General features: G+C 36.3%; 1 protein-coding gene across 1 annotated transcript in view; it reads left to right on the forward strand.

Moving 5' to 3' along the window:
* COG6 (component of oligomeric golgi complex 6) overlaps positions 1–22,602 on the forward strand; it is a 149,918-nt gene that overhangs the window by 11,609 nt on the left and 115,707 nt on the right. The gene's annotated exons all lie outside the window — the stretch shown is intronic.

The raw sequence follows: 22,602 nt of genomic DNA on the forward strand, positions 1-22,602 counted from the left end.
AAATTTCTTGTTGTTTTCTAAAGAAAATGCCTTTGGCATGAAGAATGATTTAATTTGTTGTAATGTGACTTGAACAAATGGTGCTTATGCATAGTCTGTTTTGAGTTTTTGCACATTAATATATAGTATGATAAATTTGTTCATTTTATACATGTTCATTACCTCTAAAGTTTGTCTTAACTTGAATCATGGAATAATAAGGGACTTGGAAGTTTTCTTTTGTGACAAGTAATGGATTCTTCCATAGCTGAATTTACTTCTGTAACTCAGCTTTTTATACAGTTTGTGATTTTAGCACAATTTAGCTTTCTCTTAATTGTCATGAAAAGAGTTTTGGTTGTCAGAAGGTTGGATTGGTAACAAAGGTAAAGGAAAGGACTACAAAATAGATTTTATATACAATTTTTTTTTTCAAAAAGCGCCATGGAACTTATAACTAGCCTTAGCATTTTAGTCTTATATAAGATAATTTTTAAAAAAATTCCACTACTGCAGGAATCATTTCAGTTATTCTTCAAAAATTTTTTTATTCTATACATTTATAATTTTTGGCAGGAGAGTTCCTGCAGGAACAAAGTAGATATATTGATAATAATGAAAACAATTTTTTCCCATTGAGTTGTAGGTTTATAAATATAACTTGAAAGACATAATAACATCAGCATTGTTACTGTACAAGCAGACCTTTTGTACAAAGAAATATCTGAGAATACCTGCATATGGAACCTGATACATTTTTTGTGACATTCTTGTAAAAGCTTTGATAGTTTAAGATAAAACATGAAAGTATAAAAACTTTAATTTAGTAAGAATAGCTATAAGATAAGATATGAAGCATTTAACATGAATTCATGAATAATCCTCTTTAATTCCTGGTAGATGGTAATCAATTAAGGCAGGTGGAATTGAGTTCTTTTCACTCCTGAAAATAGAAATGAGCTTGACAAACAAAAGATGAAAGCTCTGATTTTCTTCCTTATTTCCACACAAAGCATAGTGTAGAAGAGCCATTGGAATATGTTATCTCAAGCCAACAACTTGAGCAGAATAATCATGTGAATTATATATGTACAACAAGATACAATTCAGTTTGAAGTACTTTCACTTATAGACAGGTAAAGCCAACAGTTAGATATTAAAGAGGAAAGCAGAAATGCTTAGTGCCTAGTGGTGCTTATGAGAATCCATGTATTGGGATGTAGACTTCAGTAAAGAGAAGAGAACAGAAGCTTGTGGTCACTCAATGTGCAATGGGTTTATGAAATTTTTCTTTTTGGTCCCATGAAAGATGAAGTTCTGTAGAACAGAGACATCAAACTTGGGAGTGAAGGTCTAACAAGATTAAAATGTAATTAGGAAATATTTAACAAAATAAGTAAAAATGCAATACAATATAGATTATACTAATTTGTGGTTCTCTAAGTCAGTATGTGGCCAGCAGTGATCTGTTTCCATTTGTGTTTGACGTGCATGTTGGAGGAGGTTAGTGATGGCAGATGGACCCAATACCATTTATCCTGAAGGAGATGCCTGGTTAACAGTGGACGATGATGGGTTACCTGACTTAGAGGTTGGATCTCATATGATAGTGTCAGATTCAGAGGGAGGGAAAAACTCAGTGGACCAGGCTATTTTGAAAAGAACAGAAAGAAGTGAATACAAAATGAAGAATTTGATGTTCTTTGGGTCTGAACTTTTATTTTGTTGAGCTGTGACACATCCAAAAGAATTAAAAAGAATAGATTGTAATGAACTAGAACAGACTTTAGAGATGTTCTTTTTTAGTTTAATTTCTTTGTTAGACTTAAGGGAGTAAAAATACTCTGTATTTCCCCCTTTTTCATTATTTTAAAAATCTTTGGAATATGACATGGAGAATTTTAAATCAGTCTCCAGAATTAAATAGTTATACTACATTATAATTTCACCATTCATTTTTGTAAGATTTTGAGTTCCAAATTTTTCTCCTCTCTCCCTTCCCTCCTCCTCCCCAAGGCAGCAAGCATATATAGTTATACATGTACAATCATATTCATAGTTCTTTCTCAGTTACTACATTATGATGGAGTTGCTCAATGATATAAAATTTTGACAATTTTTGTAGACAAAAGGTCTATGGATAACTAACAACAACACTATTAATAGCTTGCATTTATATTAGTACTGTAATAGCAAAATATATTTTACCTCATTTAATCTTCACAACAACATTGTAAGGTAGGTACTATTATTATCCCTGTCTTGCAGATGATGAAATCTATTTTACAGACTGAGAGACATTAAGTGATTTGCATAGGGTCACATAACTAGTAATTGTCAGAGTCAATGTTTGATTTTCCTGACTTCAAGTCCAGTGCTTTCTGCAGTGTACCCTCTAGCTATCCATCCTAAGTGTATTCAAGGATGAAAATGGAAGGAGGACTAGAAGAAAGATGGAAAAGATTAGCAAAAACTATTTCAATATACTTTTTTTCTCCACCAAGAATTTTGGATCTCCCATATATGGATCCAAACCATCATCTTCTAGTTGATTTTTCTGGGACATAGCTTAGAAGGAGTAAAATGTGGCATACATGTTTTAATTCTCTGATACTAACTAGTTATATGTTCTTTGAGAAGTTATTTAATTCATGGAGGCTTCAGCTTCCCGGTAATCATGACTCACATGCATAAGTGATTTATAGAATGTTTTCCTCATAACAGCCATGTGAGATAGTACGGAAAGTACTATAAACTGGGAATTCTCAAAATATCAGATATCCATATTCCAAATTAAAAAAAAAAATCAGAGACACCTTTGTTTAAGGATTAATATGAAATGAGGCTATGTGTACAATCATACCATTGAATTGTCAGAACAGTGACCACAATTTATAAATAATAAGTAAAGAAAGAAAAAGAAATGAATAATAATTTGAAAAAGATATAGAGTGCAATATTTGACACTGAATTATATAAGCAAATTATTAAAAATGAAAAATGGACCACAGAAATAGCATGTATCTGGACCATTGCATCCAGATGTTAAACCAGCGTAAATGAATTACCATAATGAGGAAGAGTCAGCAAACATGTGACTTACTTGCCAAATGGAGAGACATGGCTGGTAAAGATAGCACCAGGTTAGTGTATGAATTCATCTAGAAAATCTTAGGAAGAAGGATGATGGATGATTATAAGTATTATTGTTTCATGAAGCAGAGAAAACAACAAAGGGTAAAGCCAGCTTTTGAACCAAGCAGAGTCTTTCCAATAATATTTGATTTTGAAAATGGAAGGAAGACTACAAATAGAAGAAAAATGGAAAAGATTTACAACAAAATGTTTTTCCATCAAGGACTGCAGAACCAAATTTGGATCATAATATGATAGTCCATTTGATGTGCTTATAGAGGAAGCAGATATGACAATAAAAAGAACAAAGATGGAAAAAGCAGATGGATTGGATCAAGTACATTAAGATCTTTCAGAATAACTTGGAAGATATAACCACAGAAAGACTGTGTTCAGTGATCCTCCGATAACTAACATCTCATGAGGCATAAAACGGAGATGTATAGTCAGTAAACATTTATTAAGCTCCTTTTAATTACCAGGCATTGTACTGAGAGCTGGGAATACAAAGAAAGGCAAAAGATTGTCCTTGCTTTCAAGGAGCAAACAATCTAATCAGGGAAGACAACACAGTAAAAGGGAGCTGAAAAATGGTAGGGGGTGGGAAACATAGCATGGGGGCTTGGTGAAGTTCATAGTGTAGCTGGGTGAGAAATTATGAGATATCTGCCCTGAACTCTCTTCATAAATGGAAGATCTGGAAGGAGTTCTCTAATGTCCACTTTCCAGTCAGAGGGCTAGAGGAGTTCTGGGGGCAAAGGGATACAGAGGAGGTATGAGTTTCAGTTGATGTTGCAGGATGATGAGTTTCTGGAGACCATGATGAAGCCCTGGAGTGCAGTTGGGTGGGAAATATATGTTTGCCAAAGGTTGGAGGAAATCCAACTCGGTCCAGATCAAGAAGGGTTTCCCTGTATATAGTGAAATGCTCCAGATTATATTGTTTGTAGACAGCATTGCTGCTTTCATCAAGGTTTAAGAATATACAAAGCCTCCTGAAAGAAATCTGTGTTCATTCGAAAGAGTTTATCCATCAGAGAAAAGACCAAATGGATGAAGTGTCTGTAGCCCAGATTTTAGCATGCATTTTGATAAGGTAAGTACTTTACAGAGCTTGTTATTCAGTGTGTATATCTATATGAGATAGTAAAGATGGAAAGTTAGCAGGAGCTGGGATTAAAAAGAAAGGTAGTGGACTGGATTGTTTTCAGAAAATTTCAAAGCTTTTTTACCGATCCTAATCTGATGAAAGCAAAAGCCCATTATTTTCTGATATTTTACTAATGTCACTATATGACAGCAAGATATAGAAACACCCCTGCCTCTGAAGAGTTAAAGATGGGAGGGGAGGAGGCAGTATGGCAGAGTAAAAGCAGAGACTTCTAGACCTCTCCTGCCAAACCCACCCAAATACCTGTAAAAATGACTCTAAATAAATTCTAGAGCTGCAGAACCCACAGAATGAGAGTGAAGCAAATCTCCAGCCTAAGACAGCCTAGAAATTCGAGGGGAAGTGGTTATCGTGCCATGCTGGGAGCAGAGCACAGATCTGCATGGGGCTATGCCAGCACAGGTAGCACCTGATCAGGCTTCAGGGGACACTGAATCTCTGGCACCTGTGGAGATTTCCAGATTTCACAAAGCCAAAATGCTGAGGACAAATTGGAAGGTCAGTGGAAAAAACCTTTTGGACCTGTGTGAGAGAGTAATCTGGTCCCAGCCCTAAGGCTATGGAGGAGCCCACATCAGCCACAGCAACAGCAGGGGCAGCAGCAGTGGCTGTTTCTGGCTCTCTAGGCCCACTAGGCCCACAGATCGTGAGGGGATTGAGCTGCTGACACCACACCCTACCACCATCGCTGGAAACAGAACTATCTTGACAAAGAGATCAAAACTCAAGTAAAAGGCTGGGGAAATGAGCAAAAACTGGAAAAAAGAATCAAACTACAGAATCTTACTTTGGTGACAAGGAAGATCTAAATATACAAGCAAAAGAAGACAGTAAAGTCTTCCTCCTAGAAAAATATAAATTGGTCTCAGGCCATGGAAGAGCTCAAAAAGGATTTTGAAAATCAAGTAAGAGAAGTAGAGGAAACATTGGGAAGAGAAATGAGACTGATGCAAGAAAATCATGAAAAAATGAGTCAACTACTTGCTAAAGGAGACCCAAAAAATGCTGAAGAAAATAACACCTTAAAAAATAGACTACCCAAATGGCAAAAGAGATCCAAAAAGCCAATGAGGAAAACAATGTCTTAAAAAGCAGAATTGGTCAGATGGAAAAGGAGGTCCAAAAGCTCACTGAAGAAAATAAACCCTTAAAGATTAGAATGGAGCAGATGGAAGCTAATGACTTTATGAAAAATTGAAAGTTATAAAACAAAGCAAAAGGAATGAAAAAATAGCAGACGATGTGAAATATCTCATTGGAAAAATAACTGACCTGGAAAGTAGATCCAGGAGAGAGAATTTAAAAATTTATTGGACTACCAGAAAGCTATGATCAAAAAAAGAGCCTAGATATCATCTTTCAAGAAATTATCAAGGAAAACTGCCCTGATATTCTAGAACCAGAAGGTAAAATAAATATTGACAGAATCCACCAATTGTCTCCTGAAAGAGATCCCAAAAGGAACTCCCAGGAATATTGTAGCCAAATTCCAGAGCTTTTAGTTCAAGGAAAAAAAGCAAGCATTCAGGAAGAAACAATTTGAATATTATGGAAATACAATTAGGATAATACAAGATCTAGCAGCTTCTATGTTAACAGATCAAAGAGCTTAGAATATGATATCTTAGAGGTCAAAGGAGTTAGTGTTAAAACCAAGAATCTCTCTCCCAACAAAACTAAGTATAATACTAAAGGGGAAAATGAAATTTAAAAAAAAAATGAAATAGAGGTCTTTGAAGCATTCTTGATGAAAAGGCTAGAGCTGAATAGAAAATCTGACTTTCAGACACAGGAATCAAGAGAAACATGGAAAGGTAAACAGAAAAGAGAAATCATAAGGAGCTTACTAAAGTTGAACTCTTTACATACCTACATGGAAAGATAATATTTGTAACTCCTGAGAATTTTCTCAGTACTGGGGTAGTTGGAGGGATTTTATATATGGACAGAGAGCACAGGGTGAGTTGAATATGAAGGGATGACATCTAAAAACAATAAAATTAAAGAGTGAGGAATATATTGGGAGAAGGAGAAAGGGAGAAATTGAATGGGGTAAATGATCTCTCACATAAAAGAGGCAAGAAAAAACTTTTTCAATGGAGGAGAAGGGGAAGGAGAGAGGCAAGGAATGAACCTTACTCATCAGATTTGGCTTAAGGAGAGAATAATGTGCACATTCAATTTGGTATGAAAATCTCTTACACTGCAGGAAAGTAAGGGAAGGGTTAAGGGGCAGGTGGGAGGATGATAGAAGGGAGGGCAAATGGGAGGAGGGGTTAATTAGAAGTAAACATTTTTGGGGAGGGACAGGGTCAAAAGAGAGTGGGGACGGAGGGAAATATAATTCATCTTTCACAACCTGACTGTTACAGAAGTATTTTGCATGACTGTGTAACCTCTATGAAATTGCTTGCCTTCTCTTTGGTAGTGGGTGGGGAGGGAGGAAGGGAGAGAAGTTGGAACTCAGAGTTTTAAAAACATGTTAAAAATTGTTTTTATATGCAACTGGGAAGTAAGACATATAGGCAATGGGGTATAGAACTCTTTCTTGCCCTACAATAAAATAGAGGGGAAGCGGGTAAGAGAAGGGAGGGGTGTGATAAAATGGAGGACAGGTTAGGGAAAGGGATAATTAGAATGCATGCTATCTTGGAGTGAGGGAGGGGAGAGATGGGGAGAAAATTTGGAACTCAAAATCTTGTGGAAGTATGGCAAGCCTAGAGGCCTGTATTGGGCTACCCGAGTCTTTCTTACCTGTCCAGGTCTTCGGCTGGCCACGCCGGATGCACATATGAGAGAAAGGACGTTCCAGAGTCAAACAGGGGTTGAGCTTTATTACAGGGTTTCGGTTACAAGTGCAGGGGGTCTTCTTTCTTAGGACGAAGAGGGGGAGATTTCCTAAGAAGGCTAAGCTTAAGGGAATGGAAGTAGAAGTACAAGCGGGGAGAGAGGGGGAGGGGAGAGAGGAAAGAAAAGAAGCGGAGCCCTACTTTTCTCTTTGGCTCCACACGTGCTAAGAGCTTTTAGGCTTCCTCAGTCCTACTTAATCTTCAGCCACACAGTTTGCATCTCAATACCGTGCTGTTAGGTAACTAGGTGTGCTCCAATCCGGGACGACCTCGAGGGCAGGGAGACTCCACCCATCAGGTATCTCCGGGGGAGAGGCGGAAATACCCGAGCTAGCCGAGCTAGCTCGGTCTGACCTTCTCGAACCCCCGCTGTTCATGGAGGGCCTCGTAAGACTCTAAAATTTAGAAGTCCCACTTTTACCTGCCCGAGACTGTCCACACGGAATTGAGCTTCCAGTCCCAACAGAAGTAAATGTCAAAAGCTAAAAATAAATTAATAAATTAAAAAAGGTAGATGGAAATCAGATTATGGAGGGTGTGTGTGTGTGTGTGTGTGTGTGTGTGTGTGTGTGTGTGTGTGTGCGCGCGCACATGTGTGTGTAACTTATCCTAGAGGTAATAGGGTATCCCTGATGATTTGAGTAAGGGAATGACTTAGCCAGAACAGTATTTTAGGAATGTCACTTTGGTACCTATGTGGAGGATGGTTTGGAAAGTGGAAAAACTTGAGACAGAAAAAAACAATTAGTTGGCTATTCTGAGCAACAAGTGATGAAGGTCTGAACAGGGATGACAGCTATATAACCTGAAAGAAAGAGATGAATAGAAGAGATACTGTGGAAGAAGAATAGAAAAAAATTGGCAGTTGACTTAACATGTGGAGCAAGGGAGAATGAAAGCTTGTAAGGAATTTGGAATTTTTTTTTAAGGTCATACCACATAACTTTTTTTTCAAAAGTCACTTTTAAACAGAATATAATTAAATTTTGCATAGTAGTATGATGTGATTTTTTTCCATTCTTAATAAAGCAACAGAAAATTCTCCAAAAAAAAAGAAAAGCTAAAGGTGGTTATCACAATAGGGCAATGGAGAAGCACATAGTAGGTGTTATTGTAAAACATCTGACCAATGAGAAATTTTGAAGAGGATGTCAATCAAGGAATACTATGAAAGGAAAAGAACTATATAATGGCAAAAGTGGAGGATGACAGGTGGATATCCATAGTACTCCTCTGTTTCTCATGAGAATTTGAAATAGGGAAATGGAAGAAGGGCTCCAGCAAAGAAAACACTTCCCTCTCCCTCCCCTACCCTTCCGAAGTTTTTGGAGAATCTGGACCAGACTTTCACAGATAAATTGCTTTGCAATTGGCATAATTCAAGGGAATTCCTAAATTGATGAGATCAAAGATCCATTTGAGTATTAAGTATTAAAACAAGCATAAAATAGAGGAATATCGGACACCAAAATCATGAAAGCATGCTGACTGGATCCACTTCAAATTTATTACATAATCTCAACTGGGCCCTCTGTTTGGCAGTGTCCTGAGCAAAATCCAAATACAAGAATGTCCTTTAGATAATATGGTTCTCCAGATGTTCCTGTTTTACTGATGAAGAACCTTAAGTGGTTAGAGTAATGAAATTACTTATCTTTAGTCGCAGAGCTATTAAGTATTCAGCTGAGATTCTAGGTCCAGTGCTCTAACGTCCCTTTCAGCTCTGAGATTCTATGATTTTATATGTGGAACTCATAAGACTGTCTTAACTATTATAGCATTACATAGGGAATAAAGACGTGTTTGATATTTTTGAACATATATATTTTTTTAATTGAAATTTTATTGAAATATTTTTTAATGAAATGAATGGCTATCAGGAAAAGATCACTAACATTAAAAATCATTCAAAAATATTTCATTATGTGTTCATTAGAGCCACTTTTCTTTCTAGTGTTCCTGTTTCTATGGAGGACTTCACTTATCTTATAGAAATACAGGTTCACACCCTGACAGTCATCCTCAACTTGTCCCTCTCCCATATCCCTCATATACAGTTAGTTGCCAAGTCTTACCGATTTCATCTCTTCAATATCTTTTACTCTAAACCTTTTTTTCCCCACTCATAGAGAAACACTTCATCCCCTAACCCCTTGTTTAGGGGTTTACCACCTCTCACCTGGACTGTTGCTATATATAACTTCTTATTTGGTTTCTCTGCTTACAGTTGTTCTCTTTTCCTCTCAGCTCTTCACATAAATGCCAATTTGATCTTCCTAAAGCATAGGCTGACTTTGTCACTTCTTTGTTTATGAAGCTTCATTGCTCCCTGTTAAGAAAGTGAGGTTGGTGATCTTGCACAGCCCTCCCTCACTCAAATCAAAGTCAGCTGCAAGTCATGTCGTCATCTTGATGTCATGGTCCTCTTTGAGAATGAAGGACAAACACACAAGCCAAATTGATTTTCCTAAAGAATAGACTATATCACTTGCTCATGAAGCTTCATTGCTCCCTGTTGCCTTCTAAGTAAAATAGAAACTCTTATTTGACAGTCCCTCAACCTTTTGTTTCTTTTCCAGGTCTTCACCTTTGCACTGGCTACACTCTCCTTTTCCCATCTTGATCTTTTAGCGAAGCAGTTCAAATCTATATCATCTCCTTCTCTTGACTTCCTGTTGCCACATCATGTCAGTTTTACTTTTGCAAAATCTTTGCTTCAATTGAACAACAAAAACTCAAAGGGTTAAACTCTCATCACTGACATAAGTAGTCCAGTAAAACAAATTCCCATTTTGTTGATATCTGAAAATATATATCTTTATATCTCAAGTTCATCACTTCTGTTGGGGTTCCTAAGTTTATCATTGCATCAATCAATCTTTCAGAGTTGTTTTTCTGTGTCTCTACACATGGGGTTATTGTATAAATTGTCCTCATAGAACTCCTCCTAAATTTCCCTCTACAATTGCCCATTTCATCATTTCTTATGGCACAGTAGTAATCTATTATGTTGGTATGTCATAGTTTGTTTGGCCATTCTCTAGCAAATGTACACTCACTTGGTTTCCACTTTTTGGCTGCTATGAAATAATCTGATATATATCTTTTTCTTCTGTCTTTGATATCTTTGTGGTATTTGGCAGTGGTTAAAGTAGATGTCTATGGGTAAATGGCTCAGTCTCATAAATTTAAATCAGTTCTAAGAATTTTGAATATGAGACCTTTATCAGAGAAATTAGCTACAAATATTTTTTCCATTTACATTTTCCTTCTAATTTTAACTATATTAGATTGGTTTGCAGAGAACTTTTAAAAATTATATAATAAAAATTGTATATTTGACCTTGTGTGGTCTTCCCTATTACTTCTTTAGTCCTAAACCCTTCCTCTATTCATAAAGTATTTTTTTCCTTGATTCCTTAATCTACTTATGACATGACTTTCCCTCAAAGTCAGCAGCAAACTGAGAAGCTCAGAGAAGAGCTCTAATTTGTTGACCTTAATTCTTCTGGTAGTCATTTTGCCTTGGGGGTGGCACTTTTGATTAATGCGAATATTTAGCTTGGAAATGGTAAGTCTATGATCAGTCCAGCACTCTGCACCACACATTGCCTTTGTCATTCTCACATCTTGTCTGTCTCTTCTCCTTACAATCACATAATCTCTTAGATGCCATTGTTTGCTGCAAGAGTACATCCATGAAGTTTTATTGCATTTAGGTAAATGGAAGACAGTGTTGGTGATGAGAAGGTCATGCAGTGCACAAGTCTTCAGCAGTAAATGACCATTGCTGTTAATCTACTTATGACATGACTTTATGCAGTTAGGGTACGTATATCTCCATTTGGAGATTATCTTGGTATCTGCTGTGAGAGGTTGGTCTAAACCTATTTTTGTCAACCTGCTGTCCAATTTTCCAGTGATCTTTGTCAGATAAGTTATTCCCCTCACAACTAAGATCTTTAGGTTTAATTCAAATATTATGTTTACTGTATTTGTTTCTGTATGTTATATACCTATTTTTTTTCACTGATCAACCTCTATTTTTAACTGTACCAAATCATTTTAATGATTTTGACTATGTAGTACAGATTGAGATCTAGTATGGATAGCCTCCCTTTCCACTTTTTTCATTATTATTCTTGAAATTCTTGACTTTTATTCTTCCATGTGAATTTTTTAAATTATTTTTTTCTAGCTCTACAAAATACTATTTTGGTTTTTGGTTGGTATAGTAAATTAATTTCAGTAAATGTGATTTTTATTTTGTTGACTGTACTTACCAAGCAATTATTACTTTTCCAATCATTTAGGTCTAACTTAATTTTGTAAAGAGTATTTTATAATAAAGTTGGATTCATATAGTTCTTGCATGTACTTTGGTGTATACACTACCAAGTACTTTATACCTTCCCTACTTATTTTGAATGGAATTTCTCATTCTAGCTCCTCCTCCTGGGTTCTGTTGGTAATATCTGGGCATGTCAATGATTTAATGTGAATTTTTTTTAATGTCCTATAACTTTACTGAATTTGTTTCGATTAACTTTTTGTTTGTTTCTTTAGAGTTTCCTAAGAAAATCATCATATTTTTGGTAAATGCTAATGTGCTAATTTTGTTTCTTCATTTCTGTGGTTATTCCCTTAATCTAGAATTTTGTTAAATAGTAGTAGTGATAATTGGTGTCATGTCAGAAAAGCTTTTAAATTTTCTCCATTGTGTGAAATATTTGCTCTTAGGTTTAGGTAGATGTTTTTTGTCATGTTAAGGAAAGGTCCATTTAGGCCTTTTCCTAGAGTTTTTCACAGAAATGAGTGCTTTTCAAAAGTCTTTTCAACATTTGTTGATTTTTGGTTTTTATTATTTATATTATTTGTCCAGAAATCTAAATGCTAATCTTGGATACTACCTTCTTTTTTTTTTTTTAAGTCTTTATTGCTATATTTTGTTTCTTAACATCATCATAGATTTCCCCAAAGTCCCTCTCCTTTTCCTTCTCAGAAAACCAACCTATACAACAAATAGCAATTTTTAAAGACAAAAAAAGCAAAAGAAATAACATATGTGAACCTCTCACCTCTTTTCATGGGGATAGGGCAAAAGTGTCTTCCCATAATTCTTTAAACACATGTTTCTTTGTAATTTCATAGCATTTTCTTTTAGTTTTTTATGACTATTATTTCTATTTACATTGTTGCAGTCATTTTGTATGTTGTTTTCTTGGCTCTGCTCACTTCTCTCTGCATCAATTAATATAAGTCTTTCTATGCTTTTCTGTATTCATTATATTAATTTTTTTTACGTCACAGTAATATTTCATTATATTCATACACTACAGTTTGTTTAATTCTTCCCTAACTAATAGGCATCTACTTTGTTTCAAATTCTTTGCTGTCACAAAAAATACTGTTTTAACTTTTTTGGTGTATATACACATATGTATATATATATATATATATATATATATATATATATATATATATATATATATATATATATGTATATATACATATATGTATACACACACATGCACACACGCACAAACTTTCTTTTGAATCTGTGAATGATCTTGAGGTATAAACCTCAAAATGAAATCTCTGTGTCAAAGTGTATGGACATTTTAGGCATTTATATTTGCATAATTTCAAAATGGTTGGGCAAACTTATAGCCGGATGAACCATGTATTACTTACATTATTACCTTTCCATAGTCCATACACTAGTGATTATTGCCATCTTTTGTCATGTTTGTCATTTTGCCTGGTGTGAGTCAAAACCTCATGATCATTTTAATTGGCATTTCTCTTACTGTCAGTGATTTGGAGCATTCTTTCATGTGATAGTTAATAATTTAAAATTCTTCTTTGCATAACTGTTTTTTAGATCCTTTGAGCTCTTGTCTGTTGAAGAATGGCTGTTGATTTTATACACATACATACACACACACACACACACTCACGTACTCTCTCTCACAGATACTAAACCCTTATTAAATAAATTTGATATAAAGAATTTTGTCCCCATTCAACCGTTTTCCTTCTTATCCTAGATGAATTTTGTTTGTGCAAAAGATTTTTGGTTTCATGTAATCAGAGTTAGGTTTTACTTTTTGTAATTGCCTCTTTCCCTTGTTTGGTTAAGAGTATATCTTCTACCCATAGCTGTCAGAGGTAGCCAATCTCCCTCTCTTCTAATTTTAAATAGTATTATTTTTAATATTAAGATTCTCTCCTAAGGGGAAAAAGCATTTCATTACAAACATATACTAAAAAAGGAAGATTAATAAAAGAATATGCATTTAAAAAATTATAAAGTCAACAGATAAACCCAAAGTAAACTTAAGAGGAGATATCAAGAATGAGAGGAGAAATAGATAAACTGAAAAGAAATGATAAAACTAAAAACTGTTTTTTGAAAATGAATGAAATTGATAAAGCTTTAGCCAAGTAGTATGGAGCCAGACTGTGGAGCAGTGGGAAGCAGTATGGTGAGCTCATTTCTACCAGGTCTCCTAAACAGATCTAGAAAATATGCCAGACTGAATACTATTAGGATTCTGGAAAAATCCAGAAAAAGGCCCAATTAGTCCTTTGTGCAGCCCAACTTGGCATAGGGAAGTCTGAGAACACTAGGTTTGGAGTACGTCCATAAGCATGTTATATGCTGAGCATTCTAGCAGTCAGGGAAAAACTGTATACAAGATAAAGCCCAAGACCCACCCTGGGACATTATGACCCGAAGAGGTGTGAACCTTTGTCCCTTACCACTTGCTTCTGGGTCACAAATCCAGGGCAGAATGAGAAGGGAATGTATAAGGTGTGGTAGCATTCCTAGTAAGGAAGTCCGTAGGTCAAATACAGAAAAAGGATTAAGTTCAAAATCTACTAGTAGTAGTTGTTTGGCTCAGAACCTAGACGCAGAGCAGGGTCTCACTTCCAGCATCTAGTCCAGCCTGCAGAGGAATAACCAAGGCAGGAAGGGGGAATCTATAATTCTACCACTCTAAACTTACCAGCTGGCTAGTAGGAGTGGAGTCCAGCATCAGTCTACTCTTGCATAGACCCAAACCAGGTCAGCTGGAACTCAGATCAAGGGACCAGCAAACAGACCTTGCCCTGAATCAGACTACTTTGATCCCTAGACTGTCTCTGAGATCCTGGAATAACACAATAATCAGTACTTTATGAAGACGGCCACAGGGCTAGCCCAGAACTTCTCTCCAGAGGTATGGTATAGCCCAGCCCTAACATTAAGTCAGAAGTCAGTAAGTAGGCTAGGATAATGGGCAAACAAATAAACAAAAAAGCTCTACCAGTGATGTTCAAGACACAAACTCAGAAGAGAATGGTCCCAAAACATTTATAAGTAAAACCTCAAAAACAGAAAAGAACACCTTTGGCATAAACTCAGCTAGAATCCCTGGAAGAGATGAAGTAAGAGTTAAAATAACAATTTAAAAATGTTTCTTTATAAATGAAACTAGAATACTTGAGGAAAAAATGGAAAAGGAATGATAAAACTATAGAAGAGAGAATTGGAAAGGAAATTAACAGCTTGGCATAAGAGATACAGAACCTTGCCTAAGCAACAAGCTCCTTGAAAATTCAGATGGACCAAATAGTTTATGCCAAAGGTGGGACTTTGGCCAAGGTTTTCCCAGGATAGAAGCCAATAATTCAGTGTTCCCTCTTTAAAAAATAGTTTATGTAGACTAAGAATTATTTGTTCTTGAAATAGGAATAGGGACTGGACTGTTGTTTTCATTGCAATATGGAACTCCCAGCTGAAGAAACTCTTTCTACCAATGCAACCTAGTTCCTCCTTTGCAATTTATAGTCTTAGAGAGTTGCCTTGAGTACTGAGAAGTAATATTCCTTGCCCAGAGTTAAACAACTAGTCTTCCAGAGGAGGGACTTAGAGGTCCACTCTCTATATCTAATACCATGCTACCTTTCTTGTTCTTTTAATGTTTAGTAGAGTTAACTTAACCACTTGAAACAGGATCTGTTCCCCCATTTTCACTTTGGGAATTTATTTATGTTTCCTTTTTTTTTTCTTTTTTTTGCCCCAAGATCAAGTTTTTAGATTCTTTTCTTTCTTCTCTTTTTGCTAAACATTTGCAGATTGGCTCTGTACTTCAGGGCAGAGATAAATGAAAAAAAAAACCCTTCATCCTCCTTTCTGTTTTGGGCGAGAGAATAAGTAGTGTAGCATGAGAAGCCTTTTATGGATTGTAATCTGCTGTGTAGACCTCATTACGTCATATTTTTTCCAAACCTACTCCCTTCCAAACTTTCCAGTATATTTAGTACCGTATTTCATTACTGTTGTCAATAAGATAGTCTTTCAATTGAGAATTATTTTCATTGGCATTTCACTTTATGCTTTTAGCAAAAAATTCCAGTGGGCTGCTGTTGCTGTGGGATAAAATACAAACTCCTTAGCCTGGTATTTAAAGTATTCCACAGTCTGGCTCCACCCTACCTTCTTTCATATAATTTCCTCTCTCTCTGTCTCTTCTGATCAAAGAGAACTACTTCTTTTTCTCGAAATTTGGCATACCATCTTCTGCCTCCATGCTTTCACGCAGGGCATCCCCTTTGCCTGAACTGTCTGCTTTCCTCTTATCTGCCCTGTAGATTTCTTTTCCTTCAAGGTTCAGAAGCTATTATCTCCTTTCTGTCCTCCCATCTTTTCCTAATGTACTTTGTTCTTTACCCCTATCCTATTCTACCTTTTATTATATTTGTGTACATTATCCTTTGTGTTAGTTAATAATATTAAGAATAGATAACATTTGTATAGCATTTACTATGTGCCAGGCACTGTGCTAATCACTGTACAATTAGTATCTCATTTGATTCTCCCAGCAACCCTGGGAAATAGGTCCTGTGCCATTTTGCAGGTGAGAAAACTGAAGTAAATGGATTAAGTGACTTGTCCAGGGTTACACAACTAGTAAGTGTCTGAAGTCAGATTTGAACTCAGGTCTTCCCGACTGCAAGCTTAGTGTTGTCCCCACTGTGGCACTTAGCTGTTCCTGGTAAAATACGAACTCCTTCTTCAGGAGTAGGAATAGCATCATTAAAAAAAAATTATCCCCAGCATAGCATAGTACTTTGCAAATATAGGAGATTAATAAATATTTACTGAATTGAATTAATTTGAAGTGAATGTCTCACTCAGAGCTGGGTCAAAAAGGGAGGGATGAAGTAGAATAATTGAGATAAGGATGCTTAATAAAAAAGATACTTCAGCTTAAGTGAAAGCAGAACAGCTGTTAGCAAGGCAATAGCCCTGTTGAAATTGCCTTAGATGTTAAACATGGACCTCCAAAAAATCCTGCTCATATACTGCACTGGTGTAGGGATGAGGTTGAATTCCAAAAGGCTAATGAGTTCAGTGCTGGAAGGGTTTTGGTTATAGTCTTGGCAATAGACCAGGCAGCTTGGTTATGAATTCTTTGGTAATGCTAACTCATGAAATGAAGACAAATATACATTGGTCTACAGTGCTCTACAGCCTTCATCTTCTGCATTGACTGTTAGAGGGGCGAAGCAGGGAACAGAGGGTACTAAGATTTGTGCAGTTTTTAAACCATCTATAATACAAATTTGGATGTTGATGCTCTTTATATTAGATATTTGTCAAGGGAACAGCAATTGTCATATTACTAGAGGAACTGAATCATATTGATCATGACATTCTCACTATACATGAAAGTAGAAGACAAAAGAATGTAGCAATTATGGGACTAACAGAAATATTTGAAGTACTTCACCGTAGCCATTGAATTCTTTTGGTAAATGTAGCTGTCTTTATAACAGCTTACATGATACGGGTAGAAAGTGATTCACAGAATCACAGAATTGGAGAGTTCAAAGGGATGTCAGCAGTCATGTACCTTCTCCCCTACACAAAATAACACTTACTATAATATACCCAGCAAGTGTTCAGTCACCTTCTACATGAAGACCTTCAAGGTGGGAGAAAGTTGATTGCTGGAAAGTTCTCTGGACATGAAGCTTGTGCTGGCCTCTTTGCAGCTTCTGCCCATTCATTGCTCCTACTTCTCTGCTCTGAGGTTGTACAGAACAAGTTTGAATATTTCTTTTGAATGACAGCCCTTTGTAGACTTGCCTTCACTTGTGTGTTCTTACCATCCCATCCACTTTAAGCAAAAATCTTGTGCTTTCTTTGATGTTCATTTTCCTCCCAATTAACTAAAAATGCTCTTTTTGTTATCTTTAGATTTCCTTGCCAGCCTCAGCTCATTTGGTGCTTTAGATTCCAACTATATATGCAGCAAAAACAATGAAAAGCTAGGGGATTGGAAGAGAATACATATCTGTTCTCAGCCTTTGGGCAAGTCACTGCACCACAGGGCCTTGGATGAAGAAGACATGCATATCAGATTGGGAAGTGACACAAAATTGAGAAGAACAGCTGACATATTAGATGGTGAAGTCATGATCCCCCAAATTTTGATAGGCTAGAACGACTGGACATTTGGGGTCATAATAGCTGTGTTCAACGATTTGAAAGGCTATCATGTGGAAGATGGATTTGACTTGTTGGGCTTGGCATCAGAGGGCAGAATTGCAAAGAAGCCAGTTTAGATTTGACAAAAGGAAACAATTCATAACAAATACGTCTATGCTAAATTGAAATGGCCTATTTCAGGATGAAGAGGATTCTCTCTGCCTGGAGACTAGGCTGGATGGCTAATTGTTGATATGCGACAGGGAAGAATTCTTGTTTAGGTACAAGCTAATAATAATAATGACAAAAACAATAATAGTAGTATTAATAGCTAGCACTTATATAGCACTTTGAGGTTTGCAAAGTGCTTTCAAAATATCTTATTTTATCCTTAAAACAAACTGGGAGGTAGATGCCATTATTATTTTAAAATTTAGCTTTCAGAGCTCCCATGAGGAAGAGTCTCTGAGTCTCATTTGCCTATAAAATGAAGAGGATTGAGCTGCTAGTGGCCTCTAAGGTCCCTTCTGACTCTAATATACCATGTTCTATGTTTCTTTTTTTTAAATAAGTTTTTATTGATGTCTTTTTCTTATATCATCATGGTACAGAAAAAGCTGTTTGATATAACAATGAAGTCCATTAGAAATAGTTTGGAAGCAGGAGAATTAGGTGGCCATTTAAGGATACCATTCAAGCTAGTAGTTTTTCAGTTCATTTCATTATGTCTGTTTTTCAAAAGACAGATTGATTGATGTTGGTGTAGTCAGGATGGTGGAGTGAAAGATACCATTTTTGCTTTGGCTCCTATACAGTCTCTTCCACAGTGACTTAGTAGGTGTGCCATACCAAATTTTGATTATGAAAGCCTGAGAACATCACTGTGAGTCATTTTTCCAGCTTCTGGCAGCCTAAGAAGCTAGACAGAGAAGTATGCAGACACTGAGGTGGGGGCTGGCCAGAAGCCCAGTGCAGCAGTAGTGTGGCAGCAGGTGGACGCATTAATGGTCTGTGGTGAGCCCAGCAGTAGCAGCAGTGGAGAGCAGAACTGGAAGAATAATTTATGTATTGGCAATTTCACTGTAAAGAAATACTGAATAATGCCATTATAAATGACAACTCCAGAGGACTGGTGAGGAGAAAGATGATTAACAGAGGGTATTGGTTGTAAGGTGCAGAATTATACATATGTTTTTTGGCTGTGGTAAATGTGTATTTATTTTACTGAGTTGTGCTTATTTGTTACAAGAGTTGTGATTTCCTTTTATTTGGTGGGTAGAGAAGAGCTGATAAAAGGATTGCTAAAAAACAGAAAGAAAAGAGACTCATTGAAGCATTTGGAAAGTTCAGAAGGAAACACAGAAGCAGGGTAGGTTTGAAAGTAATATGTTTCATTTATTACATACTTGGAAAAAAAAGGCAGCTGCAAATCAGTGATGCCAAACTCAAATAGCAATGAATCCCTGCAGGCCACATCTGGACTTAGAGGACCACAAATTAATGTTATTGTATTGATTTTTATTTATTTTGTTAAACATCTCCAAATTACATTTTTATCTCCCAGTACTCATTGGGCAGCATGTTTGATACCTCTGCTGTAGATAATAAGAGATTTGTGTTTTCATATAATCCTCTTTTTCTGTTCTACTCTCTAATTTTGGGGGGGTGAGGGTGATTGATTTTGAATAGAGTAAAAAAGTTTTGTTTTGTTTTTAAATAGAAGGAATAGTAGCTACAAAGCATTATTCCCATAAAGTTAGGGCACACTTTCACACAGCATCTGTAAGATCCATGAGTGGGCTTAAACTTAGAGACCAGTTATAATGAGGCCCACTTGTAAAGCAATTCCCAGGACTCTATGTCCTTTTCTGTTTAGCCCTCACACAGCTCATCATGGGGGCAATGTCTCTGCTGGGCAGATTGCTCAGCCGAGTTTGTTCCTTGTCATACCTGGCTTTCTTCTCTGCAGCCAGGAGGTCCAGTTCTTGAAGTTGCTTCCTTTCTAGTGACCGCCTCCTGTATGTCTTTATCTGGAGTGTGTGTTTCTGCTTCCTGCTGGATGTAGTTCAACTATGACTCCCCAACTAAGAAATTCTTCATTTACTGGGTAGGGTTAGGGTGCTTCTCTCTCTTCAAAGCTCTGCTAGATGCTATGGCCAGTGTTGGGAAGGAGGAAGGGGGAGAAATCTCATCCTCTTCTGCCTTGCAAGTGTGACCTCCACAAAGAGCTCAGGAACCTATATATAGACCTTTGGTTTTTCTGTTTTCCATCATTAGCTATTTAGAGCCCCTCGGGCTTTGACTAATTTGTTTGCTCATCCAGTCTCATTCTTAGTTTCTTATTCATCCAGAGAGAAATGTTCACCACCTCAAAAAATCAGGGTATATGGAAATTTAGAGTTTGCCCATCAGTTGGGGAATGGCCAAACAAGCTGTGATATATGATTGTGATGGAGTATTATTGTGCGATAAGAAATGATGAGCAGGCAGATTTTAGAAAAACCTGGAAAGATGATAAGGGAAGTGAGCAGAACCAGGAGAACATTGTACACAGTAACAACAGCATTGTGCAGTGAAGAGCTGTGAGTGACTTATTCTCAGCAATGTAATGATCCAAGGTAATCCCAAAGTGCTCATGATGTCTCCAGAGAAGGAACTGATACTGTCTGAATATAGACTGAAGCATGCTTTTTTCTGCTTTCTTTCTTCCTTCCTTTTTTTGAGTCTTCATGGTCAGAGTTACTCATGAAATATTTTACATGATTACACATATATAAATTATACTGGATTGCTTACTGTCTCAGGGAGGGAGGAAGCAGAGAAGGAAGAAGGAATAGAATTTGGAGCTCAGAAATTAAAAAAAAGTTTAAAAATTGTTTTAACATGTAATTGGGGGAAAATAAAATATTACATAAAGAAATCAAGGCATAAAGAAATCTGTACAGTTAATTTCACAAATACCTTGTGATTATTGGGGGGGCAGGATGGTCAAAGATCAGCTCACCTAGGAAGTGAACATAAGATCATATTTCCATTGAAAAAAATTGTTATGGTATCATATTATACAAATTCTGATATCTGCTGCTAAGCCATGTTGCGTTAATAATAAATTACATCTATGAAAATGAGCCCAAGACCCTGTGCCTAGAAAGAGAAGCTAAAGCAAAGTAAAAATTGTAATTAGAAATGAAAACACAGTTGTCCAATACAAGTATTGTATTTCTCAAGGTCGTTGATGTCCATTTTTCTCACTTACATCATTTAAAATGCCAGTTGTCATGGCGTGGAAAAGGATAGGGACAGTTTTGTGAGGCTGGAGATTTTGTTTATAACCTTATTCTTAGGTGGCCTTATTGCCATCTGTACATTACACATAAATTTTCCCATTTCCTACATGTTTGAAGGCAATCACTCACATTTTAAGCAGTTTTCCTGCACATAACATTTTAATGTTTGCTTAGCATACTTTGTCTTTCTCTATTTTTAGTTTGTATTTTTCCATACATCATCATTCTTTGGCAAAAGTAGTATAAGAATCAGTGAAATGTTACTATTGAATTGTTTTGCTGCTTTATTCATATTTCTTTTAGTCTCATATGTAGTTCTATGAAAAATTAGTTTTGAAAATTGAGAATTCTTTAATATAGCAAACTGAAATTTGTTTAGCAAAAGTACATATTTTATCATAAGTATTTATGTATATGTGTGTATATGTGTATGTGTGTATATATCCAAAAAAACTATTGCAGGCTGATATGGAGAAATGAAAGGCAATATTAGTTGAACTCAGAAAGGTTAACCCAGTCTTTCCCTTCTCCTCTCCTTTAAGGTACCTAGGTGTTATTCTTCACAAATAGTCTACTTTTATGTTCAGTTCAAGGGAAAAGAGCATAATTTTCCTAGCAGTTGGCATTTTCTCCCAGGGCAACACTGTCTCCGTGGTAACAGTTAAAACTTGAAAATTGGTCCCCTTTAAGAAGCCTTTCTGTTAGAGCTTAAGGGTAACAGTTCTTGGCACTTTTTTCCTTTAGCTTTGGTAGCATGTTCCCATGATCTGTTAGCTTGGCTTATTTATGCTGACTTGACTCTTGAATAGAACCTTTGTCTTCCACTGTGTGGTTTCTCCATTCCCACCCTTCCGTCCCCTCTTTTTCTTTTGGGCTACAATGTCCTGAATGCACAGTTTCAGAATAATTCAAATGGCCTTATTTGTTGAGATCAGAAATGTTAGATGAGATTCTTTCCATAGGTTAACAATCAATAATTGATGTGAGATGCTTTACATTCCTAAATTTCTTTCATATTTTCAAAATGACCTTATGATGTTATTTTAATTGTGAGAGCTTTTTTCATAGCTTCTGACATCTTTTGCTTTGTTGCAGTGTCCTTAGAAACCAGAAAATATTGCAATTATTATTTCTAGGTTGCTTTAAGGTTTACACACCATTTTTGCCCTAACAGTTCTTCGAGGTAGTTAGTGGAAATAGTATTATCCTCATTATTACAGATGAGGAAATAGAGTCAGAGAGATCAAGCAATTCGGGGCTACTGGTGTTAAAGCTTGTGTTTTTTTCAGGTAAACAACAAGAGAAAAAGCATGTGTGTTTTTGTACGTACTAGTGTATGTACAGAAGCATCATGATACTATGGAAAGAGTGCTGGGTGTGGAAGAGGAGGGCCCACATTCAGATCCTCACTGTCACGTAGTAACCTTGGCCATATCACTAGCCTTTTAGAGCCTCAAGTTCCTCAACTGTAAATGGAGATCCACCTCATAGCATTAGGAGACTTGGATATGACGGTGTATATAGAAACCTTAATAAACCTTAAAGCTGACTCTGAAAAATGTGATTAATCTAGATACCAGTAATAATAATAGCATTTATAAAGCTGGGCTCTTTACATGTATTAACTCTTTGGATCCTTTCAGCAACCTTGTGATTTGGTGCTATTTTATCCTCTCTAAAGCAGTGACCCTCTGATAA

The sequence above is a fragment of the Notamacropus eugenii genome, chromosome 5 (assembly GCF_028372415.1).
Source record: "Notamacropus eugenii isolate mMacEug1 chromosome 5, mMacEug1.pri_v2, whole genome shotgun sequence".
Taxonomy (NCBI): domain Eukaryota; kingdom Metazoa; phylum Chordata; class Mammalia; order Diprotodontia; family Macropodidae; genus Notamacropus; species Notamacropus eugenii.